General features: G+C 43.6%; 1 protein-coding gene across 1 annotated transcript in view; it reads right to left on the bottom strand.

The window, feature by feature from the left end:
- The window catches only part of SPATA13 (spermatogenesis associated 13), a 279,726-nt gene that overhangs the window by 213,204 nt on the left and 47,226 nt on the right, over positions 1 to 19,296 (bottom strand). The window contains exon 2 of the mRNA XM_081551005.1: positions 11,181 to 11,733. The gene's annotated coding sequence lies outside the window, so the exon portion shown is untranslated. The remainder of the gene's footprint in view (positions 1 to 11,180; positions 11,734 to 19,296) is intronic.

Genomic DNA, 19,296 nt, shown 5'->3' with positions numbered 1-19,296 from the left:
TGGATTGTACACTTGAAAACGGAAAGTTTCATGTTATGTATATTTTACCACAATAAAAATAAAAAAATGAAAGAGTTCTATTATGTACTGATATGAAATATATCATTAATATATCATCATATATCAAATATATCATAATATATCAAGTATAATATATTAATATCATCTCTGAAATATATCATTAAGTAAAAATAAAAGATCCAGAACACTATGTATACCATCTCATCACTTGTGTAAAAATAGAGGAGAACAGAAGAAAACATACTTCCTTATATAGGTGCAGACTTTTTCTGAAGCATATGGAAAAACTGGCAATACCAGCCATTCCCAGGGGTGCAGCTGGGTGACCCAAAAAGGTTAGTGGGGTGAAAGGCTGCAGGAGAGAGGAGATTACTTTTCAGTAAATGTTGTTTCATATCCTCTAACTTTGTAGCATGTAAATAAATTATATAAAATTCATATTTAAAAATTAAAATAAAAATTTTAAATTAATACACTTTCAAAGTTTTTCAATAGTTTTTTCTTGCTTTCCTAAAAACTCCACCTTTCCCACTATGATAATCCATGTTTAAACAATCAGCTTATTACAAATAGATTCTGTAGTAAACTGTTTGACTGTATCTTTATGTTCAATTAGCAATTAAGCTATCAGGAACACCAGATTTTTAATATAAAAGAGGCTATTGATTTCTAAGCTTCCAAATTTAAAGTTCCACTAAAAAGTAAAAAGTTTTTACAAGAAACTCTATCATTCATTAACATTCTTCGAAAATTCTTTCACTTTTCTCATTTTTTAACAGGAAAAAAGAGTCTTAGGTCATTGTCTAAAGGAATTTTCCCTTCTTTGTCTTTTCTTTTTAAAAAGATTCTCACTGTTGATGGCATTTTAATTTTTCTTGCTTGTTATCCTCATATCTTAACGTATGGCTTGCAGTGTAGCTTTGAAGATTGGCCAATTTGAAATTAAAATTTGTACAGCTGTTATTTATTGTGGGCAAGAAAACTGTTTATACTTTAGCTCATCAAAATATCAAACTTTCCAAATTCAGGGTTTCACCTTCCAATTTGTCAACATTTAATTGCATAACCAAATTATTACTGGTCAAATCATGTCTTTTAGGGGGAAAAATGCCTCATTCAGTGGCTGATTGCCTGAGTTGGCTGAAGACAGTGTTGGAAGAATGATTTGTTTGGGCAGATTCCGCGAGCTAATAGTGATTAATACAATATTTAATGTTAGAAGTGTTTCAACTTTACTCCAAAAAATATATTCCCATAATCAGGGGAACCGCTGATTTTCACAACATTCCAGTTGTCTTTTATCCCACGAAAAGTGTGTGTATCTCAGAGGCAGTGTGATTTCTTGTTTTCAAGTTACATAGACATTCAAGATCTAGACAGGAAAAATATGTCCTTTGTTCCCCCGTGAGGTTGGACACCAGCTCTGCCATTTGGTCAGCATGTGCTCTGACAGGTGACGTAACTTCTCTGTTCTTCACCTTAATAACCCCAACACAAAAATGACAACAGCTCCAAATACCATGTACTTTCTATGGTAAAGGTCTGGTTCATAGTCAGTGCTCATTCATGTCATTTCCCTTTCTTTATTAAAAAAGATGATAATGTTTTTATACTAAGAATTAAGTGTATCCCAACACATTTCTCAAAATTGTAATCAACACAGTCAGAAGTTTTGCTAATTTCTCCTATCTGGTTGTAACACTGGTGAAATGGAATTATTTATCTAAGCAAAGTATTGAGTTAGAATTCCTTTCCCCTGATACAGGGAAAAGAAATAAAAGTCCACTGCTTGGATCTTGGGCAGAAATGTTTTCAAGGAGAAAACTGTACATATGTCTCATGCTGATGCTATGGGTACACTCAGCTTATAAACCAAAACATTCTTACTTAACTACAGATCAAAATATGCATTTTTCCTAAGATTTGGTTAATTGGAAGCTTTTGAAAAATGTTTATGTGGATTTCTCTTTTTCCTTTCAAAATCAATAAATATATAATTAGAAAGGGAAAAAATTTCTAAAACACCACGTTTACTACCTAGATAGAGACAGAGCCATTACAAAGAACCCAATAAACAAGACTCAAAGATGATAAATTCCATAAACTGAGAGATCTATATTCACTAGGCAGATTCAATTAGTTTCCATTTAGTTCAGTCCTCCTGTTCATTTAAAGTATAAATTCAAAATACCAAAACTTTTCAAAATTTCATACTCAGTGTAAAATGATGAAAATTGTGCTTCCCTTTATGTCTGCTGTAATTCAGTGGACAAGGAGATCCTTCCACGTTTCCAATCAAAGGAAATGCCAGGCACTTGAGTTGGGGAAACATCCTGAGATGCTCTCCTTGAGATGGAATGTAATAACCACAGAAACAGTCTCCATGGCCTGATGATTTTTCAAAGCTGAGATCTCACAGCCAAGACATGGAAGCCAAGAGCATCCGGAGACAATTTTATTCTTACAAGGCATGAACCAAAAGAATAAGTTCAGGAAAACTAATTCTCACCTCTACACCTGTCCTGGTGCGACTTTCTCAGTGTTACGCGTGGATTCAGGGAGGTAAGACCATCATTGACTATGACGGTCTCATGGGGCCACCAGGAGACTCACTGATGGGTACTTGACAAGCATTTGGGGTTCTTAGAGGTGACATATTCCATTTTTAGGCTGCCTTTTAGAAAGAGCAGAATTCCAGAACACAATGAGACTTCAGAAATCATCTAATCAAGTCCCTCCTCTTAACAGATAAAAAAAGAGCTCTGGGAACTTGGCTTGCTAAAATATGTTAATTTGTGTTAGAGATGACACGTTCACCCTGGTCTCCCCACCTTCCTCTAATGCTCGTTCCTCCATGCCTTGGCTCTCCAAATAAAATCCTCAGCTGCCCTGATCTACACATCACAAAGGCTTGCTGCTCAAAAATACACTTCACCTGCTTCAGGTTCAGAATACATTTTCTTTACAAATAGGATAACAGAACAGATCCTGGGCCAGCCCCAAATACCTAGAACTAGCACAGGAAGCAGTTTGTGCTAAAAATCAGCTGCAACCCTAACACCTGGGACTTCCCTGGTGGCACAGTATATAAAGAATCCACCTGGCAATGCAGAGGACATGGGTTCGATCTGTGATCTGGGAAGATTCTACATGCCATGGAGTCACTAAGCCTGTGTGCCACAACTTCTGAGCCTGTGCTCTGGAGCCCACACATCCTAACTACTGAAGCCTGAGTGCCTAGAGCCCCTGCTCCACAACAAGAGAGTGAGAGGGCTACTACAGTGAGAAGCCCGTGCACCTCAACAAAGAGTAGCTCCCACTCATCACAACTAGAGAAAAGCCAAAGCCCACGCAGCAACAAAGACCCAGTGCAATGAAAAACAATAAAACAACCTAACTCCCTACAACAGAATTGACTGCACAAACATGAAGCGTCAGAAACAGTGGAATCAGAGACTCAGCTTTCCCTGCCAGGGACCCTCCAGCTGCAAATCTCTGCTGACCATCATACAGGGGTGCTGGGCCCCCGTGGGTGAGGAGTGGGGAGTTCAGTCGTGGGGAGTATGGGCTTCCGAGGCCATAACCCCAGGGGACACACCTGTATCCCAGAGCTGGCCTCCCAGCAACATGTGTTGTTCTTTCCCTCCGTCTCCCAGTAAGAGTCAATTGCCGGTGTCCTATCTTGTCACCACCTCCAGTTTGGACGAGGACTTTTCTCCTCTCTGCCCTGCTGTGGCCATCCACACAGCCTCCTGTTCTTATGTTGCCTACATATCCTTCTGCCTTTGAAATGAACACTCAGGCGGTCTTTTTAATGGCTTTCCAAGGATTTGGAACTCTATCAGTGAGGAGAGAGTAGAAATGGCTCCTTCAGCCCTGTCCCTCCTGTTTTTCCTTCAAATCCTGATGGAGTCCCAGAAGCATAAAGGCTTCAAACGCTGTGGCCAGATGCACTTTGGTGTAAACACGTCCAATCTAGGATTTCTCGAGCATCCTCAGTGGAGAAGCAGAAAAGGAACAGGTTGGGAGTTTGGGGTGATGGGTACTTGAAGGGGATTCACATCTGGGAAGCCATGCTGAGAAAGGGGATGCAGTTCCCTGGCCGAGAACCCCTTGAGCAGCGGTCATTGCTGGCTTCCCAGGTGGCTCAGTGGGAAAGAATCCACCTGCCAATGCAGGGGACCTAAGAGACTCGGGCTCAATCCCTGGGTCAGGAAGATCCCCTGGAGGAGGAAATGGTAACCCATTCCAGTATTCTTGCCTGGAGAATCCCATGGACAGAGGAGCGTGGTGGGCTACAGTCCATGGGGTCGCAAAGAGCCGGACACGACCAAAGCAACTTAGCATATGCACATCTATGCTTGGGTGCACGACAAGGCCTTTGATTGTGCTTTGTTGTTTTTCACGTCTGTTTAGCCTGAACTAGAGTATCAGCGGCTTGAGGAGGAAGCCCGTGACATGTCTTCTTAGCCTGCAGCACGTCCTGAAGCCTAAGAAGACTGTGAGTCACTCATGAATATTCCATGAAAGCCTGGGAACTTCCAGGCCCCTTCAAGGTCATGACCTTCTCCAGTAGCTGTAGGAATGAGGGGTACTTCTCTGGGCCAAAACCTGGGGAGTCACAACCAGCCACGAACACTAGTTTCTCCTCGTTCTTCATGCATCCTCCTAACTTGAGGGGAGTGCCTCTGAGGGAGGGTTTAATTAAAAGTGTTCTAGAAGCAGCCATTGAACAGACCAACCCACTTTCTGGACCTGTGCCAGCCAATTTGCACAACTGACCAAGGAGAAACGTCTGGCTCGGATCAGAAGGGGAAACACACAGTTCTGCCCTTCAGGAACTTGCACTAACTTCCAAGGCTGACTTTTCAAACTCCAGGCACTGGCATCCAGCCCCTCACTAATGAAGTACACTTTGCTCTGAGAAGGAGGCCTTCTTTTTTGGCTGCGATAACAATAGCTGGTCCACATAAGCCTGTTTCTGAACCCACCCATCATGGAAGCTGCTGGATCCCATCCAAAGAGCTCATTTGGAAAGCTGTTGTTATTCCTGGAAATGCTTCTCCAAGCATAAGGGATATACATTCTCCAGTAAGGACATTTCAGATCAGAGTCCGCGGTCTCACGATTGGAAGTAAACACAACAGCAGTCAAAAATCACGACTCAGGACAGTGCCATAAAGACATAAAAGTGTCCGACTCTTTGCAACCCCATGGACTGTAGCCCGGCTCCTCTGACCATGGGATTCTCCAGGCAAGAATACTGGAGTGGGTTGTCATGCCCTCCTCCAGGGGATCTTCCCAACCCAGGGATGGAACTTGGGTCTCCCGCATTGCAGGCAGATTCTTTACCATTTGAGCTACCCAGGAAGCCCCAAAGACATAAATAACAACACACAACTTAGGACAGTCTGGGGCAGCTTTCCTGGGACTGTGACGGCAACAGATTCCTCACAGCAGACAGAGTTGCCATTCAGTTTACCAAAAAGAGCAAAGAAATGAGCCATTAATACTAAGACTCTTTTAGCAAATGATCAGCTATTACAGGCAAAAAAGTGGACAGCCACACTCTACCTTTTCTGAAGGCAGAATAGGAAGGACATCAAGGAGACAGACAAAAGTCCTTTGAGAGCCTGACAACTGGTGAATATTGCAATCTCTGTTGCAGGAAAGCTGGAACTTTCTTGGGCCATCTTGAAACCTTGCCTGGATTCCTGGCCCCCTTAGGCAGGTCCTGTGGGGTCCACCCATGGGCCAGCACTGGCCACAGCACTGCAGGCTTCCCTCTGGACCTGGATACTCTATGACCATAGCATTTTAATAATTTGAGCCTTTGCAAGCATTCCAGTTATAACCTTATAAGTTGTTCAGTGCCTCAGAGAAAACCTTCAGACTCTTCTGGCCACCTTCCAGAGCCTAAAACACAACAGCGAGCATATCTTGTTAGAAATAAGCATGGAAAATGCCATGCAGTTGGAAGGCTGCCCTGGTTTTTATCTTCATGGCTCTGACGGTTGTAAAACCTACGCTTCCCTGTCCTTTCAGCACTGTGACTTCATATATATAGGATTTATCATGCTCCACATGCAGTGCATGTGACTCAAATCAGTCCACAGCTCAAAAAAGGCAGCCACATCTCACCTAGCAGGAAACATGGGGTCATAATCAGCTTCGTCTGCCCCGTCAAAACGTGACAAGGCTGGAGGCTGGCCCTGCAGAGGTGAGAGTAAAAATAAACTATGTAGCAGGCTAAACACGGAAGAACTCAGTTCTGAATCTCTTTATTTTCTTTCCAGTGGAATATACTGATGTGAAAAATGGCTGCAACTCACCCATACATTGATTGGTGCCAGGAGAGAAAACTAATGGGAAGCATACAGCAATTGAGATAGGTCTGGTCTTCAGAGTCATAGACCAAGTTGATTTTCCTTAGTCTCTATTATGAGATAAAATGAGCTCCTTTAAAATTCATATTGTTGAAGTTCTAAACCCTAGGACCTCTGAATGTGACTGTATTTGGAGATGGGGCCTTCAAAGAGGCAATTAGGGTAAAATAAGTTCAGATGGGTGGTGTGCTAAGTCGCTTGAGTCGTGTCCAACTCTTTGTGACCCCACGGACTATAACCTGTCAGGCTCACTCTGTCCATGGAATTCTCCATGCACGAACACTGGAGTGGGTTGCCATTTCCTTCTCCAGGGGATCTTCTTGACTTAGGGATCGAACCTGAGTCTCTTGAATTGGCAGGAGGATTGCTTACCCACTGAGCCACCTGGGAAGCCCCAAATGGGTGGGCCCTAAGCCAATATGACAAGTGTTACAAGGAGAAGAGAATAGAACAGAGACACACACTCAGAGAGCATACAAGAGGCAGCACCAGTCAGCCTAGGGGACAGTTTTCAGCAAAAACCAGCCTTGCTGACTGCCAGCCGCCAGACCTGTGACACGTGGTCTAAGCCGACCAGTCTGGGATACTCCATTACAGAAGCCCAGTAGACCAGCACACCTCTCTCTCTGGGTCTCCTCGCTACCAGTTCTAAACACTGGCTCCTTCTTTCATAGACTTCATTTCACTCTTTTCCTAACTCTTACTTTCTTTTGCTCCACTGAGCCTGGCTCCATCTCCTCCTTCCTTCTTTCTGCTTCTTTCTTGTCTTTTAAAAAAAGTTTCCCTCCCCTTCTTCCCAGACAGAGGTGGAGCCTGGGGGTGGTGACGGGGAGACAAATGATTTTGCACGCAGCCTAACTGGGTCTGTTGAGAGGCTCAGGTTTGGTCCAGAAGGCTCACGGGTGTGTCTGCTTTGCAAAGGCATCACACAGAATCACTTGACCTCATCAGAAGATGTGACTCTCCCTTTCTGGGTGACTCTGACCAAGTTACTCAACTTCTCTGAGTTTCTATTTTCTCATCTATTAAAAAATGGTGATGCAAATTCCTGTGAAGGGGTTTAGGACAACTCTCCCCAAACGTGCCACTTTGGCACATGGACTGTTTTGCGCTAAATACAATAAGGCCCCAAAAGACTCAGGAGGGCCTTTTGATCTCCCCCTCACCTGGAGCTAGTGGTAAAGGATCCACAGATCTTCTTGCAGATGATGACAAACAATGTCACAGGAAGTCCTGTGGATGGATGGTGGTGATGGTCACACAACAGTGTGAATGCATATGGTGGTTCAGTGGTAAACAACCCGCCTGCCAACGCAGAAGACTTAAGAGACCTGGGTTCAATCCTTGAGTCGATAAAGATACTCTGGAGAAGGGAATGGCTACCCACTCCAGTATTATTGCCTGGAGAATCCCACAGACAGAGGAGCCTGGCACGCTACAGTCCATAGGGTCTCAAAGAGTCAGACTTTGAGCATGCATGCAACTTCCTACAGGAATTTAGACTGAGGCCTGACTCAGAGAGAGGGCTATTACAGAGAGAACTTTTACCTGAAGTAAAAGTTTAGACTGATCTGTATGGCAGAGCAACTACCAAACTTACCAAACATCTGTTTTCTCATTGTCCCGGGAATGACCCCTTGCCCATGGAAGCCTCAGGCCCCCATCCCATTCCTCAGCTCAGGAAGTTACAGAAGCCTCAGCTCCCAGACTTGTCCTTGGGTCTCACATCTTTGGGGCTCCTCTACATATATAACTAAATTTGTCTTCGCCTGTTAATCTTTCTTATGTCAATTTAGTTATTAGACAAAGAACCCAGAAGGATGGAGGAAAAACTTTTCTTCCCCTACACTTGCATGGTTGTTGTGAGGTTCAGTTAAGATAATACACTGGAAAATAATTTATATACTAGTCACCATAACTCTTGTTAATTCTTTTCTTACCTTTTGCCATCATCTATAGTTAATTAATGTGGATAAAAATTTCTATCTGCAAAGTAGGTACTACCTAGAATTTTAGAGTGTGGTGGCATGAAAAAAAAATTAGAATTTCTATGACTCTGACTATACATATTTTAGAGGATTATTTCTACTCTGTATCTCACTGACCTGATAGAGTTTATTTTTGTTTCTCCTTCCAGTTAATAATTATGAAGAACGTTGTACTTGGTATTAAGAGGAGGATTCTAAAAACACGAAAGATCTGGTTTCTGCAATCTGTTCAGGGAAATAATATTTTAACTGTAAAAACACTTGTAAAATTATTTTACAGTGGTTTTCAGGGCTGTGATGGGGTGTAGGTAGCCAAATCTAACTGCAGGTCAAGCTAGGTACAAACCTGAACTTTCTAGGACAACTTTTCAAAAGGCAATTTCCAATTATCACCCATCTAAAGACAATGCCAGAAGAGACTAACAAATCTGATTGAAACGATTTAAAATCAGGAAAGATAATAAAAATGTGAATGATAACTAAGTTTATATTTTGCTTTAAAGAAGACTAATTCTGTAACAGTTTGTACTATAGAACCCTTTAATACACACATTAAGTATACACATTAATATACACATTAAGTACCTTCAATGTCCTTAAAACATGATTTTAATAACCAGATTTTAATTTTCTTATTAACTTCTTAGGAACCCCTGAAAAAAAGATTATTGATGATAGCAACAGTCCAGTAGGAAAACCATACCTTCTTCAAAAATGAAATTGATATCTGATTTTTGAAATACCTTTCTTTAGAAACAGTTCAACCGAAAAGAAAATTACATAGGTTACTTTTTTTTTTTTTTTTGGTGGAAATTTACAAGCTTCAAAGATAATTTGGTTTGCAGGGACATTGCGTCAAATGGTTTAATGCTTCAGAAGCAGGATGTCATAGCAACCATGTTTGAATTTAGATCCTGACTTAACCACTTACTGACTGTAAGTCCTAGGGAAAATCACTGTACTTTTCTGAGCATCACCTTCCTCATATTCTCAATGGGTACCTTTGCCTTGAGAGGGCAAGCATTGTCAGGGCACTGCCTCCTGTCAGTAACAGAGGCCGTTCTGAGTGGATTCCTAAGTGAGAAAGTATCATAGTGGATTCTGATCACTTACCAGCCTTTGCCTCTCCCTAAACGGTGAGTTTTTCTAATTCAACTTTGTCCCTCTTACCACTCACTCCTTTTCTCTCAAGTCCAGCAAGGTACACAGCATGGATTAGAACCCCAACCAATGTCTGATGAATGAATACACGAATAACTAAATAACACATAGATAAGTTTTAAATGGAGGCAGAGGAAGAAAGAGCCTAGCGTGTGGAATACATCTTAAGTACTGGTAGCAGATCCATGTCTTTGGCAAACAATTTAAATCTGGAGAAACAGATGAAAAACGCCCCAAAACCCTCTAAGCTATAGGAGGATAAAAGGAAGAGAGAGTAGGTGCAAGTCCTACTGTAGATGTCAGTCACTGCTCTGGAAAAGGTTATTCAAATTCTTTGCCAATCTTTTTCTGTAGTGTATAACTAAAACAATCTTTAAAATAACAAGCACAAATTATCCAGCACATTTACATGTAAGAATATACCCAATGAGGGGCTTTCCTGCTGGTCCAGTGGTGAAGAATCCATCCTGCAATGCAAGGGACGTGGGTTTAATCCCTGGTCCAGGAAGATCCCACATACCTTAGAGCAACTAAGCCAGTGGGCCACAACTACTAAGCCTGTGCTCTAGAGCCCAGGAGCCGCAACTACTGAATTCCGCGTGCCTAGAGCCTCTGCTCTGCAAGAGAAGCCACGGCAATGAGAAGCCGTGCACCACTACTAGAGAGTAGCCCCCACTCGCAGCAACTACAGAAACCTCGTGCGCAGCAAAAAAAGCCCCAGTGCAGTCAAAACATAAAATAAATAAATTTTTTTTTTAAAGGGAAAAAAGAGAAGATACCCAGGGTGGGAAATGAAGTTAATTCTCTCACATACTTTTAAAGAGTCGTGTCTCTCTAAAACATTTTAAGATGCAACTGTCTGAATTTTAATATTGTATGTGCTTTACTTTTGCAAAGATTTTTATTAATATGCCCAAAAGGCCGACGGTCCATTCGTTTTTATGAATCCAAACCAGGTTCTCTACTTAGTTTTTTTAAGTGATAATAATTAAGGGATATCCACATAAACGAAGAATCAAAAATACTTCTTTTTGTTGCTGCTTTAGAAAGGATATCTTCTAACTTTTTCACGTCTTCCTTCTGACCACAATCCAACTGTTTTAAAAAACCGAGTATTAAAGCATCGAGTAGGCGGTAGCCTAGAAGCCTGATTACCTAACAGCGCTGCCAATAGGCTGCAGTTACCCCAGAGCCGAGCGTCAAAGAAACACCAGACTTTGTGGCTGGTCCCCTGAGCAGCTTCGGAGATGCAGCGAACCCCTCCCCGTGTTCCTCCGTCGTCTGGCAACCCAGACACGCCGCGGCTCGACCCCGCCCCCGCTACCATGGCGACGCACACAGCGACCGGGCCCCGCCCCCGCTGCCATGGCAACGCGGGCTGCGGGTGGTGCTCGAGCCTCCCAGGCACAGCTCTGCGCTTGCGCTGCACCTGCTGGGGCAGCGGCAACTTCTCAAACCTCCAGCACTGCCAGTGCTGCGGCCGCGCTCTCACGCCGCTCCTTCGCCTACTCTCAGCCTCGCTTTAGAGAGTGTGCACGGACGCGGGATTTCAACCACCTGCTGCTTGGCGGTCCCCTCCCCAAGGGTGAGGGCGGAGGGACCGCCGGCGCAGAAATCCGCTTACCTTTCTCAGCATCCTTCCACGTCAGCGGGGTCTCCGGCGGGATCGCCCACCCCGCTCCGAGCTCGGGTGGGAAGGAAGTCACGGGGAAACAGAAGGGGAACTCGGCCCCGGCGGGCGCCGCCGCGAGGACACCTGCTTCCCCGTCATTTGCACGACAAAGGGGGGACCTTCGGCTGCTTGGGCGGCAGACGGTGAACCGGTCCGGCTGCTACCTTCCCGGCCGAGTTCAGACAGGCTCCGAAGGGCTGTTCAGACGCCACGTTTCTGGAGCGACCAACATCCAGGGGCTCCTCCGCCGCGGCGAGCACGCCTCCGGGACTCCGGGCTACGCTATTGTTCGCCGGCCGTGCAGGGCGTGGTGGAGGCTGGGGGCGGCCGGAGCCGTTAAAGGCCGACAGAGGTTGAATTTCTTGCAGGGCTTTCCTCTCGTGCTTCCTCCCAGCCCCTCGCTGTTGCATATTCATAAGGAGGCGGGGCTACTTGCATCTCTTTTGAATCCTCGGGAATGATGAAGTCCAGGCGAAGTGGAGATGATTTCATTTGGAAACAAACACTAAGAGAAGGACAGGGTGGGGAAGGAGTAACGTAAGTAAGCAAACAGAGGGGTCCTGTTTCAGTCACCCCCCAGGCATCCAGGGCGCACACATGCACACACAGGACCTTCCTCAATTCCTGAACTGAGCAAAGGAAGCTTCAAGGAGAGTCTCACTAAGTCCCTTGGTCCCAACTGTAGTAGTAGACTAACTGGGGAATTTGACTGGGGGCACGGATTTTTAACAGATGATTTAATCTATGTGCTCCTTCCTCATGCCAAAGAGAGCAGTTAAAAAGTATATATGCAGACCTTACTCATCACATCGATTTTATTGAATTTCATTATAACTGTCTGCTTTTAATGTAGTGCAGCCCTCCACCAGGCTTTAAAAAAAAACAAAAAACAGATTTTTCTGGGCTTCCCTGGTGGCCCAGAGGTAAAGAATCCATCTGCCAGTGCAGGAGACACAAGTTTGATTCCTGGTGGGGGTAGATCCCACATGCATCAGAGCAGCTAAGCCCATGCACCACAACTACTACCACAATTTCCCCAGACTTAACAAGTGGTCCTCCAGAAGGGCTTCTCTTTCCTCCCTGAAATGTCCACCAGGGGCATCATCACTGAATTACATCACAGACTTCAGATCTAGCTGCCCCTCATAGCACAGGTGGTCCCTGAGGAGGTGACCTGAGGAATGCAGAAACTCTTCTGCTTAACACTTAACCCCCAAACGACCTGCTTTCACCGCAGAATTCACTCCTCTGTGTTAAAGTCCTGTAGAGAAATCCCTACAGATGTAAGTTTGTTAGCCAAAAGAGGTGACCCGAGCTCATTTCCCCTCACTATTTACAGATAGTTAGACTCATGGATGGGCTTCCCCGGCGACTCATCAGTAAAGAATCTGCTTGTAATGCAGGAGATGCAGGAGACACAGGTTCGATCCTTGGGTTGGGAAGATCCCCTGGAGGAGAGCATGGCAACCCACTCCAGTATTCTTGCCTGAAGAATCCCATGGACAGAGGAGCCTGGCAGGCTACAGTCCATGGGGTCACAAAGAGTCAGGCACAACTGAAGCGGCTGAGCACAGCACAGACTCATGAGTGTTAGCAATCCCCTCATTCTGCAGGTCCTCGCTGGTGCCTGTCCTACTAGTGAACAGTGGGTGCTGGGGAGTCAGATGACAATGAAGTAGCCCAGGGCACTGCCCTGGGAGCCAACCTTCTAGTACCAGACAAACTACCACAAACAAAAAGTCAGAGTTAACATTACTGCAGAGAAAAATAAAGCCATGTAGAAAGGCAGATGCTCAAAGCCCAAAGGGGACAGCGGTGCCATGACTTCCTGGATGGAACCAACTGAGATTGAGTCCAGGTGTTGTGACGGGGTTTTCGGCCCGTTCTGTGGTCACCAACTGGGCAACATTTTGAGTTGCCTTCTGAGTTTCTGTTTCCTCTTAAAGCAAACAAACGAAAGGCTAGGCTACCTTTTTAGTAATTTTTGGTGGTCAGGAAAGGTTGCTGTGCTGATGGCAGGCAAACGAAGTGGCAGAGGGTCTGACAGTGTGGTCAGATAGTCAGTGAATGGATGCTGTGGTCAGATTACTAGGCGAGACCCTTCACCTCTGAGCTTAGTTGCCCCCTTATAAACTTGGGTAATAATAACCACCTCAGCCAGACATGCTGGGAATTTTAAATAAAGGGACAAAAAATAATAGGATTAGCTATTGTAATAATGTCTCACCTTCTGGAGGGCAGCCCACTGGCATATCCTTGAAAGAGTGTTTACTTGACTATGAGAAGTAACATTGCTTTCTAACCTTGACCCTTGTCTCTAGTCTGTCCTTGCAAAGGGAAGTAGAAGGTGAGGGACAGGCTAAGGCCTACGGATGCCCCCTCTGGCACTCTTTGTGCATCATCTCTTGGCCGCAGTCACCTCTAACCATTGCACAGATTCAAAAGAGAATCTGAGCACGGTTTTCCTTAGTGCTGCAGTTGCTTCTACAGAGTTAATAAAATCACTGTGAGACATAGAGACAAACATACACCCTGTTCTAGTCTAATCCGATGCCCCGCATGTGCCCTGCGTGTGTCATAAGTACTTGCTAACTGTCCTGTTAACCAGCCTTTCTTCTTGTGTTGATTCCTGTGAGTGACTCTGAAACATGTTTCTCCATTGTTTCTCAGGGCCCACTGTGAGGAAGGTTTCTGGTGCTGGCCACCAGTTTGTCTGTGAAAGCATGCAGAAAGTGCTTCTGGAGTTAAGATCACCCTTCCACAAAGGATGAGGTAGAGAGCAAAGATGTGGAAGAGGGAGGGTGGGGAGACCCAGCCATGATGAGTTGGCTGCCCTGTGACGCAGCTCTGAATCAGGAGCACTGGGACCCGGGAAAGACAACTGGCCAGGCGCTCACCCCAGAGATGCCATCTAGACCTCAAGGAAGTAGCCGAACCCCAATGAGGCTCCTCACTAGCATGTGCTAAACACAGTAAAATGTTTGTGCACTTGTCTGGAGATCTTCAATCTTATCAGGGACACGGTACTTTGTTAGGTACTGTTGTCTATGAGGTTTGGCTCAATGACCACTCTTGTTCATTCTTTGGTACTGTGATCATCTGTGGTCAACTAATTTGGATGGATATTTCTTCTGCATTTGAAATACACAGAAATGCACTGTATTCCCTCCCTGGATTCCCAAGTTTATCCAAAATAAATGTTAGGCTAATTATATTGGAAGATCTTTATCTAAGCCACAGGCAGGCAGAAATACACAAGGTAGAATCCAAATTTCAGAATGTGATGTTATCCCCATGAATTGCTCTAACACATTATTGGGACTTGAATCAAATGAGAGGAAATCAAAAGTGGGTAACAAAGACTCATATCTACTGCCCTAAATTATTCTAAGCGTCAAACAAGCATGTTACTTTGGGGTCTTAAAAGTCACTTTTTATCATTTTCATTGTGTACCCCAGAGAAGCAGACACATAAGCAAAACCGACAAGCTCTGACAGTGTCGTTAACCACCAGTGCCAAACTTGATCACTGTAGCACGGGATTCCCCTCGTGGTCATGCTGCTCCGTACAAGCACCTGCTGCCCTCCATCTACCAGGTAGACGCGGAGGGGAGTGAAGTGAGATTGAATTTGAGGTTTCTTAGCAAATTAACCTCAGAGTGAGCCCTTAGGAATTGTCAGTCAGATTTCCCCCAAAGCATTAATTGTGCACATCACACTGTTGCTTTTGAAGACATAATAAGTTGTTACTCTCCACTTTGACTTTTGTTCACTGTTTCATTCAGCAACTGTCAAATCAAGTAACTATGTATAAGGCAAGATGCCAGGCACCTGGGGAGTTTTGTTTTTTTATAAAGCAATTGTCCATAAGGACATAAAAATATAGTGAGAAGATAACATCTATGTGTATGTCAATTTTCTATAAATTAAGTTGTTTCAGTGTAGCTTTAAAAGATACACAGTGTGTTACAAAAACACCATAACTATGCATGGTGATGAATGTTAACTAGACTTCTCATAATTATTTTGCAGTATATACAATATCTGGGCTCCCCTGGTGGCTCAGTGGTAAAGAATCTGCCTGCCAAAGCAGGAGACACTGGTTTGGTCCCTGAATGGGGACAATCCCCTGGAATAGGAAATGGCAACCCACTCCAGTACTCTTGCTTTGGATATCTCGTGCACAGACGAGCCTGGCAAGCTATAGTCCATGGGGTCACAAAGAGTCAGAGTCAGACATGACTGAGCAACTGAGCACACATGATGGCATATACAATATTTATATCAAATCATTATTTGTACACCTGAAACTAATATAATGTTACATGTCAATTGTATCTCAATTTAAAAAATAAAGGGCAATTTCCAACCAAAAGAAGACACAATTTGAGGAATTATGTGAAACATGGTTTTATAAAGCCAAGAATCCAATTGTAATATGAATAACAGCCTTTACTTGATTTTTAAGTTGGAATACTGGTATAAAACACATTTGTAAAGTTGAGAGGAGTCTGAGAAATGGCAGATTTCTTTCTGAAAGTTTTCCTGGATGCCCGTGGGGAAAAGCGATGGAGATGATGAGAAATTGGAAAAGGACATGGAGAAAAGAGGTGGGGGGATGGCCAGGGTGGGAATGGGGACCCCCAAGAGTGGGGAGAGATGAGGACACCAGGTTCAAAGGAGCCTCTAACTCAAGGCAGAGAGGTTCTGATAAATATGATTTAATGCCCAGTGTCCCCTTAGAGGGGCTGGATGCTATGATCAGTGGTCATAGGTCAGGACTCCCATCTTAGCAGCAGAACAAGCACAGATGTTAGTTGTCCAGGAATTGTTGCCATGGGGCTCAGCCTGGGTACAGGAGGGTCAGACAAGTTCAAGGAATGTGGAGAGAGAGTAAGTCAGCTCAGGAGGAGACTGTTGGGAACAGTCTTCAGTGGACACAAATCAAGTAAAGGCTGTTACCTGAGACATGAAGGAAGTGAGATGAGCTGGGCTGCTCTGTGGGGGAGACTTCCAGAAAGAGAGCCAGCAAGTGTGCGAAGCCAGGGACACACAGTGTAATGGGCTAAAGGCATCAGGACTCACTTGTCTGGTCACGTGCTCTCCTTTTCACTAGAATGAAGCACCACAGTTTATATTCCCCTACAAAGCCGTAAGAGATTTAGTGTGTCTCTGAGATTACAGTCCAGAGCAGACTGTTATCTTAAGTGTTATCACATAAGTAAGACACACAGATCTTGAATGTACAGTTTGATAAGCTTTGATAAATGTGTACACTTGTGTAATTACCACCTTAATAAAGACAGAGCAGAAATTTTCCTCAAGTCCATTTCTTCTCTCCCGCTTCTCCCCTCAGAAGCAACCACTATTCTGGCTTCTATCCTCACAGATGAGAGTGGACTATTGTTGGGCTTTATCAAAACAGAATTCTATAATACATATTCCCTTGTTCCTGGCTTCTTTCACTGAGTGCACTGTTTTTGAGTTTCACCCACGTTGTGCCCTAGGAGTTTGCTCTATTTCATTGCTGTGTAGAAATCGTCTTGAAATGGACAGTTAATGTATATCAGCAGACTTTTCTCATATCACTATAAATATCTTCTCAATGGAAAGAATTTCATATTTTATATTTCTCATCTGTTCGCTGCGATCTTGTTCCTTTTATACAACATAGGCCATCAGATTCAGATATAAAGTACCTACTTTCTCTTACTCACTCATAGATACACTGATCACATCCTAGGCCAGAGCTGTGGGCACTGATGGATGGGCTCAGCTCCCCCGTGTTGATAATTAAAGCCATATGCTCCAGACTGTTATCTCAGAGAGACGCTAAATCTCAATTACAAGGTAGAGCTTCCATAAGCTGAGCGAATGCTGACAGATTGTAGAGTAGGGGAGTGGTTTTGTTCAGTTCGGTCACTCAGTCGCGGACGACTCTTTGTGACACCATGGACTGAAGCATGCCAGGCTTCTTTTCCATCACCAACTCCTGAAGCCTACTCAAACTCATGTCCATCAAGTCAGTGATGCCATCCAACCATCTCATCCTCTGTTGTCCCCTTCTCCTCCAGCCTTCAATCTTTCCCAGCATCAGGGTCTTTTCAAACGAGTCAGTTCTTCGCATCAGGTGGCCAAAGTATTGGAGTTTCAGCTTCAGCATCAGTCCTTCCAATGAATATTCAGGACTGATTTTCTTTGGGATGGACAGATTTGAGCTCCTTGTAGTCCAAGGGACTCTCATGAGTCTTCTCCAACGTCACAGTTCAAAAGCATCAATTCTTTGGCGATCAGCTTTCTTTATGGTCCAACTCTCACATCCACACATGACTACTGAAAAAACCATACCTTTGACTAGATGGACCTTTGTTGGCAAAGTAATGTCTCTGCCTTTTAATATGCTGTCTGGGTTTGTCATAGCTGCAAATGAAGAGAGCGACACAATGAGGAAAACTGGAGCACTCTGCTCTAAAAAGAAAAAGAAAAAAATATATATTCTGGAAATTAACATAAAAACAGCTATTTAGAAGGGCACTATGACCCCTGAAAATGACCCACACCACACAAACACTGACCACCATTGCATAAGTGCCAAATGGAGGGAAGATCTAAGAAGACTGGTCAGGAAGAGAGCACAAAGACCCTGAAACCATCAGGGCTAAACGACCAATCTATAATAGTTATTTTATTTCTATATATTAACACCAAGCAATGGAAAATGACATTTTAGAAACAAATATAGTGCTCCTAGAGCAACTGCTAAAAAAATATGAAATTAGTTAAAAAGCCAATAGATTAACATTTAATTAAAAAAAATTTTGTTTAATACATAAAAGGCAGGGAAAGGAACTAGAGGGACTTTTTAACTTTTTTGGCCATGCCACACAGCTTGTGGGATCTTAGTTCCTCAACCAGGGATTAAACCCAGGTCCAGGGCAGTGAAAGTTCTGAATCTTAGCCACTGGGCCACCAGGGAAATCCCTAGTGTGATTTTTTTACAAACAGAGATGAAACAAATAGAAAATCATCAGGCAACATAAATCTTATCAATAATTAAATGAGTATATAGTTGTATTTTGATTTTGATGGGGCTTGCATAATTGCATTCATTTGCCAAAATCATAGAAATCTGTGAATGTTATTGAATGCAAATTTTCTTGAAAGATGAAAAATACACATCTAAAAATGAATATCCTTCAAGTGTGAAAATAACAGTCAGGGAAAGAATTCAGTAGAAGCACCTGACTCCACCCCCAGGAAGGCTCTGCACCAGCTGCACCCATGGGCTCTCTGGTCTTGCCTCTGGTTGAGTTTGGCCAATGGAAAGCCCCAGCAAAAGATTTAAGGTAGGGGGAGGAAAGGGAGGAGGCATATTTATTTCCTCCTCTGCCGCTGTTCTCTCTGGTGGGATCACAGCAGGCTGGTGGTGTCCCTGAACCAAGGTCACAGTTCCTCTCTGAATGTGGGATACACAGTCCTTCCTTGCCCTCAACCACTCACACTTGGTGTGTGAATGGAGGCTCTGAGGCCCGCTGTTCACAGCCCAGAGGTACTAAGTCCTCTGCCCTCTTACTTCTTCTATATTTTGTTTGCATTTTTGTAAATATCACATTTCTCTTCTTTATCACGTGAAGTTATCCAACTTAAATCATGTCATTTCTTTACTTATGGAGGCTTTACTGATACAGAGCCCAATCAAAATAGCAACAAAAAAGGAAAAATACATCAGAATTAACAAACCAGAAATTGCAGAAGTTATGTAAAGAAGACTTCAAAATCCACAGAAGACTTAAAGGGAAAGACACCCGTGTACTTGGATGGGAAGCCTCAATATCATAAAGACATATTATTCCTCAGCTAATTTGTAAGTTAAATACCAACTGGTACTTTTATTGTTGTGTTGCTATTATTGCTATTGTTTCATTTTTATATAAACAAACCAGTTTTATCATTCATGTTGAAAAACAAACAACAATAGCTATGGAAACTCTTAAAAAAGAAGGGCAAATAGTAAAACATAAAATTATCACTAATTTTTAAAAAATCCTATGGTACTGGTCCATGAATA

Source organism: Giraffa tippelskirchi, chromosome 12 (genome assembly GCF_054371585.1).
Source record: "Giraffa tippelskirchi isolate mGirTip1 chromosome 12, T2T-mGirTip1v1.2.pri, whole genome shotgun sequence".
Classification (NCBI taxonomy): Eukaryota; Metazoa; Chordata; class Mammalia; order Artiodactyla; family Giraffidae; genus Giraffa; species Giraffa tippelskirchi.
The sequence above is the reverse complement of the archived record's forward strand: the minus strand, read 5'-3'. Positions and strand labels throughout refer to the sequence as shown.